The sequence below is a fragment of the Suncus etruscus genome, chromosome 20 (assembly GCF_024139225.1).
Source record: "Suncus etruscus isolate mSunEtr1 chromosome 20, mSunEtr1.pri.cur, whole genome shotgun sequence".
NCBI lineage: Eukaryota > Metazoa > Chordata > Mammalia > Eulipotyphla > Soricidae > Suncus > Suncus etruscus.
Window position 1 is genome coordinate 7,573,802 of NC_064867.1, and position 6,494 is coordinate 7,580,295.

Genomic DNA, 6,494 nt, shown 5'->3' on the forward strand with positions numbered 1-6,494 from the left:
ACTTCCAATATACTGAATTGAGTATCCTTTGGACAGGACGATTGATCTCAAATAAAAACGAAAAATGCAGATTTCAGCCCCAAAGTCCCCTTCCCATAGCATTATTGTAACAATCCCCAGAGACAACAGAGATGAGGGCTGGAAGGACAGGCCCCACAGTATGAATCTTACCACAATGAGCCGGTGAGTGCAGTTAGAGAAATTACACCAACAACTATCATGACAATGGTAGTGAGTGAGAGAATGGAATGCCTGTCTCTAATACAGGCAGGGGTTAGGGGAGGATAAAAGTAGGGTATCGGTGGTGGGAAGGGGGGGATTCTTTTTATGACTGAAACCCAACTATGAACATGTTTTGAATCATGGTGCTTAATTAAAGATATTATTTAAAATAAAGGTAGAAGCACATCCAGTTTCAGAGTGTGAGGGTGAGTGTGGACAGGTGGTCTAACTCTTCTAGGGCTCAAAGTTCTCTTTGGCCAAGTGGGGATCAACATAGGAATTATAAAAATCAGCCAGCCTTCAGAAGAGCAGCCTGTACTCTAAGGCAGGTCCTGTAGACGCGGCTGGCAATACCGGAATGCCCACTAGGTGGCAACACTAGACTAAATGACACTCGTAGGAATGTCAACGTTGAGAATAGAATCTCGGGGCTGGCCAGTGGCGCTAGAGGGAAGGCGTCTGCCTTGCAAGCGCTAGCCAAGGCAGGTCCGCGGTTCGATCCCCCGGCATCCCACATGGTTCCCCCAAGCCAGGAGCGACTTCTGAGCACATAGCCAGGAGTAACCCCTGAGCGTCAACGGGTGTGGCCCAAAACCCAACCCCCCCCCCCCCCCCAAATAGAATCTCCACATTTCATTTGTTCTTTGGCAGCTATCAACACTGACTGCTTTGAGATAAACCAGGTGTATTAGCGATTCGAGGTAGAGAGCTTTCCTCCTGGAACATACCATTTCAAAAAAGGCAGATAAGGTCAGAGAGAGGTTGAGCAGATGTTTTTCGTAGGAGGGCCAAGTGAGATCCCTTGCACAGCAAAGGTCCCAGAGCCATTCTGGAAGCAATCTCCGAGTCCTGAGGCTGGATGTTGGTCCAAACTTCCTCCCAAATACTCTTGACTTCTGTGCTCAGAGACCATTGCTGGCTGTGCTCTGGGGACCACATTTGGAACCAGGGATCCAATGGTGGATGAATCACTTGCAAGGTCTGTGTCTCATGCCTGTATTATGCTCTCAAATCAGAAGATTTGGGATTTTTGGAGAGGGAATCCAAAGTGTTTTGAGAGAAAGGAAGAGGGTAGAGAGAGAGAGGAGAGACAGGAGAGAGACACACACACACAGACACACAGACACAGACACACACACACAGAGAATGGAAGAAGAGAGAGAAGGGGCAGAGTAAAGGAGGGAGAAGAACATTCTGGAAGGGTTCAGAGAGCTCAGGAACAGAGAAGATAGAGTTTGGAGAAACAGAAAATAAAGAGGAGACCGAGTGTTTATTCATCAATAGTTTGTTTTGTTGCCTTACCTAGAGGTGATCAGGACTTCCTCCTGGGCTCTGTGCTTAAGGGGTCTCTCGTGGTGGTAGAGCATGACCATATTAGTGGCTAAGGGAGTCCAACTGTGGTTTGGCTGTCTGCAAGCAAAGTACCTTACCCTCTGTGCTATCATTCCGGTAGTCTTTTTTTTTTTTATCATTTTGACTACTTTTACATATGTACCAAATATTATTTTTTTGTTGCTCAGAGGGTTACTCCTGCTCTGCACTCAGGAATTACTCCCAGCAGTGTTTGGAGACCATATGGGATGACAAAGATTGAACCTGGGTTGGCTGCATGCAAGGGCAATCGTGCAGTACTATTGCTCTGGTCCTCCTAATTCATTTTCATTTCTTCTTTCTCCCCTCGAATTCTTATTTCTAAGATGTTGTAGCATCATAATTCAAATTTATATTAGGCTGTGACTTGGAGAGAGTTAGTGTTTTGTTTAGAACCAGAGCTGGGCACTGTGAGGGCTCGGGCTTCAATTTTAGTGTTTGCTATTGAGCATCTATGGTTATTGTTGAAGTTAGACTCACAATCAAAGTCCTTGGATATTGGCTGCAATTTATGTTTAGTTCTTTTCTAAAAAAACTTTACTTATTGAATGATTTTTTGGCCCATACCCTGTGTGCTCAGGGGCCCATTCCTGGCTCTGCATTCAGAAGTCACCTCTGGCAGGCTGGGGGACCAGATGGGATGCTGGGAATCGAACCGCGTCCTTATCCGGGTCAGTCGCACACAAGGCAAATGCTCTACCACTGTGATATCTCTCTGGCCCATGTTTAGTTCTCATAGGCGAGGGGTGCAGACTTTCTTTCAATTCAGTTAAATCAAATGAGGCATCATTTGGTTTCATTTTGCTTTTTGTTTTGTTTGTTGTGCAAATGTCATGCATAAAAATAAACATGCTTCATTTTCAAATCATATACTTGACCTTTTTGTTTTTTTTTTGTTTGTTTGTTTGGTTGGTTTTTGGGCTACACCTGCAATGCTCGAAGCTTACTCCTGTCTCTGTACTCAGGATTAGTCCTAGGCAGGATTTGGAAACCCACATGGGATATTGGAGATCGACCACAGCCAGCCATGTGCAAGGTAAGTGCCTAACCGCTGCATTATATCTCTGAACCCTAAATTAGAATTTTGGGGGCAGCTGGGAACCAAGTTGAGTTGCAAGGAGTCAAACTTGGGTCAGCAACATGCAAGGCAAATGTCCCATCCACTGTACCCTCTAGCTCCCATTTCTGAGCTTTGATTGAAATCAGAAGGAAGATAATTATGCCATGAAATATGCCATCTAAAGTCACAGGAAGACTTTATTCTTTGGTGTTCGGGTCACACCCGGCAGTGTTCAGGGGTTACCTCCTGGCTCTAGGCTCAGATATCGCTCCTGGCAGGCTCAGAGGATCCTATGGGATGCCAGGATTCAAACCACCGTCCTTATCTGCATGCAAGGCAAACTCCCTACCTCCATGCTATCTCTTCGGACCCCTAGGAAGACATTTTTGTCTTCCAAGACATAGAGGCTTGGAATATATCACTCACAAACACATTCTATAAAGAGAACATGACCCAAAGGGTCCAATGGAACAAAAACATAAATGACAATGGAGAAAGCAGTTGGACCCAAGAGGCATTTTTGCAGTTGGAGCAATCGATAAATAATAAAAAACAGTAAAAAGAGCAAAAGCTACTTTAGATAATATGAAAAAGGGGAAGAGACTTAGTGTGAAAAATGAGCAAGGCAATTAAGCATTTGTATTTTATTTAAAATCAAGAGGGAAGAGAAAAGGGGAATGTTCTCGTGTTTGTGTTGGGGAAGTTGGATGATGTGAAAGGTCAAAACTAGTACTTTAAGGCAAAAAGAGCGTCACATGTTGAGTAAAGTCGGCCAGAAGGAAAAGGAACACACACAGAATGTCTTTTTTCATATGTGGGACTTAAAGATACACAAGAATATGACAGCAAAGGGTCAAGAGGGGCAACTTAACAAGAGAACTGATCCATGCAATTGGGGTTGGTGTTGGGGAGGGTTTGATACAGAGGGGTGTAGAGGTTCGTGGGAAAGGAAGATGGGTACACTAATGATGCATGTACATGGTGCATCAATACTATTGTGTTGTGATAGATAGGTAGGTAGGAGGTAGATAGATTGATTCCTCTTCCTTCCTTCCTCCTTCCTTCCTTCCTTCCTCCTTCCTTCCTTCCTTCCTTCCTTCCTTCCTTCCTTCCTTCCTTTCTTTTCTTTCTTCTTTCTTATTTCTTCCTTCTTTTATCTTTCTTTTTCTTCTTTTTTTTGGTTTTTGGGGCAACACCCCGGTGTTCAGGGTTACTCCTGGCTGTCTGCTCAGAAATAGCTCCTGGCAGCACGGGGACTATATGGACACTGGGATTCGAACCAACCACCTTTGGTCCTGGATCGGCTGCTTGCAAGGCAAATGCCGCTGTGCTATCTCTCCGGGCCCTATCTTTCTTTTTCTTTCATTCATTCATTCATTCATTCATTCTTTCTCTCTTCTCTCTCCCCTCTTTCTTTCCCTCTTTCCCTTTTCTTTCTCTTTCCCCTTCCCTCTTTCTTTCTTTTCTTTCTTCTCTCTCTTTCTTCTTTCCTCCTTTCTTCATTCTTTCTTTCTCTTTATTATATTTCTTTCTTTCTCTTTCTTTCTTTTTCTTTCTTCTTTCTTTCTTTCTTTCTTTTTCTTTCTTCTTTCTTTCTTCTTTCTTTCTTTCTTCCTTCTTTCTTTCTTTCCTTCTTTCTTTCTTTCTTTCTTTCTTTTTTGTTTTTTGGGCCACACCCGGCACGGGGGACCAAATGGAACTCTGGGATTCGAACCAACCACCTTTGGGGTCCTGGATCGGCTGCTTGCAAGGCCAACACCGCTGTGCTATCTTCCGGGCCCTCTCTTTCTTTCTTTAATTATTTCTTTGCACTATGATATTATAATACAGTTATCGAAGCTCATACTTTCAGTATCCATCGTCTCACCCTGGTATAACACTCCCCATATCTTAACCAGTAGTCATTGCCTCTCCCAATCTGAAGCCCAACCCCCTTCGTATGTCTCCAACCAGTTCTCATGTGTTATTGTTTTAATTGTCTTTGGGTATTCATTATTCCAGCCATTATGTCTCTTATTTTATTTGGGGGGCACACCCCCAGTGGGGCTCAGGAAGAATTCCACTTAGCAGGCCTCAGAGGACCAAATGGGAGGCTGGGAATTAAACCCGGTAGGACCATAGATGTATGTGCAAGGCAAATGCCTATCCACTGGGCTATCACTCTGCCCCTATTATGTTTCTTTATATCTTGCACATGTAGAGAAAGATATTTCTGTATCATTTCCCCCACAGACACACTGACTTCATTTAGGAGCCACTGTTTCTGGCCATATTTCTTCAAAAAATAGAAGTCATGGTGAAGAACTCAAGATACCTAGCACAGCCAAGGTCATCTTGAAAAAAAATAAGGAGGGAAGGTTAAAGGGGTAAATATAATTGCAAATTTTACTCCAACAGAGCAACAATCAAGCTGATGTAGTACTGGCATGATAGATATACTGATAACCTGGAATAGAACTGAGAGATTAAAAAACATATTCATTTATGCTTAATAGGATTTTGCCAAGGGTACCAAAGCCTTTCAGTGGGGGAAGGAATAGCCTTAACCAAATGGTGCGTGAAATATCTGATTGACCTAATATAGATGGAGCGTAACGCTTCCATAACTCCCACACGACGTGATAGATCAGATCAAAGTGTAGTAAAGACCTAAGTGTGGGGGCCGAAGCGATGGTGGCAGTGGTATGAGGGCATGTGCCTTCACACAGCTGACCCAGGACAGACCTCAGTTTGAATCGGAGACCCATAAGGTCCCCCAAGCCAGGGAGCGATTTGTGAGCACAGAGCCAGGAGTAACTCCTGAGCATCACCCACGGTGGTACCATCCCAAAAGAAGACCTAAATATAAAAAGTCAAAACTATAAAACTATTCTAAGAAAATATATAGGTTAGGATAGCGTGACTTATATGACTTTCATGACCTTGGATTTGGCATAGATTCTTTACTACAGCACCAGAAGTTCCAGCAGTGAAAAATAAAAGACAAATTGGTTTCCATCAAAATAGAGGACTTTTGTACTTAAAAGTATCCAGACAGTCGTGCTCGCTTCCGGCAGCACATATACTAAAATTGGAATGATACAGAGAAGATTATCTTGGTCCCTGTGCAAAAGGACCCAGACAGAAAGATCAAGAAACAGCCCCACAAACTGGAAAATATTTGTAGCAATATATACTGTATATGCCGGCATTTAAGACGACCCCTAACATTTTCACTCAAAATACAGAGTTTTGTTATATACTCGCTGTGTAGAACATCCTCTCTTCCGCTCTACCTTTCCACAACCAAATAAAAAGGTAAAACAATATCGAGATTTGATTTCAGCATTTAATTTTCATTCATAATGCTTATTAGTATCAACTGCACAAGGCCGTATGTAAACAAACATATACATAAAACAGTGCAATTTTATTACCGGTTACGTTACTAAAAGAAAGATACACGCTTATAGACTGGTACCGTCAGGCCGTCAGCTTCTCAGGAACCTAGGCAAAGCAAGCCCATCTGCACATGTGAAGAAATAGATGGTAACCTGATTGGACCCACACACGCAAAATCGCACACAGCCCACCGTCCACCCAGTTATGGTATGGCTAATTTCAACGATTTTGCGCTCTCAGAACTGGGTGTCTTTGGTCGGACTGTGTGTGATCAAACTCTCAAATCTTACAACAAAAAGCCGAGCATACACCCCAGCAGAGCCTGCTGATCGCCTGAACGATTGTGAGTGCAGTGGCGTGGCGTGGGAGGCAACTATGGCACGGGCAAGCAATTCTGGGGCAGTCAATCTGAAGTGTAGCCTGGCCTAGTGCCGAGATCCCCCACTTGAGGCATATTTTT

The 6,494-nt window shown here is 43.5% G+C and overlaps 1 pseudogene; it reads left to right on the forward strand.

Moving 5' to 3' along the window:
* The first annotated feature begins 5,692 nt into the window (after window positions 1-5,692).
* LOC125998404 (uncharacterized) lies at window positions 5,693-5,817 on the forward strand (annotated as a pseudogene).
* The last annotated feature ends 677 nt before the right edge of the window (window positions 5,818-6,494 follow it).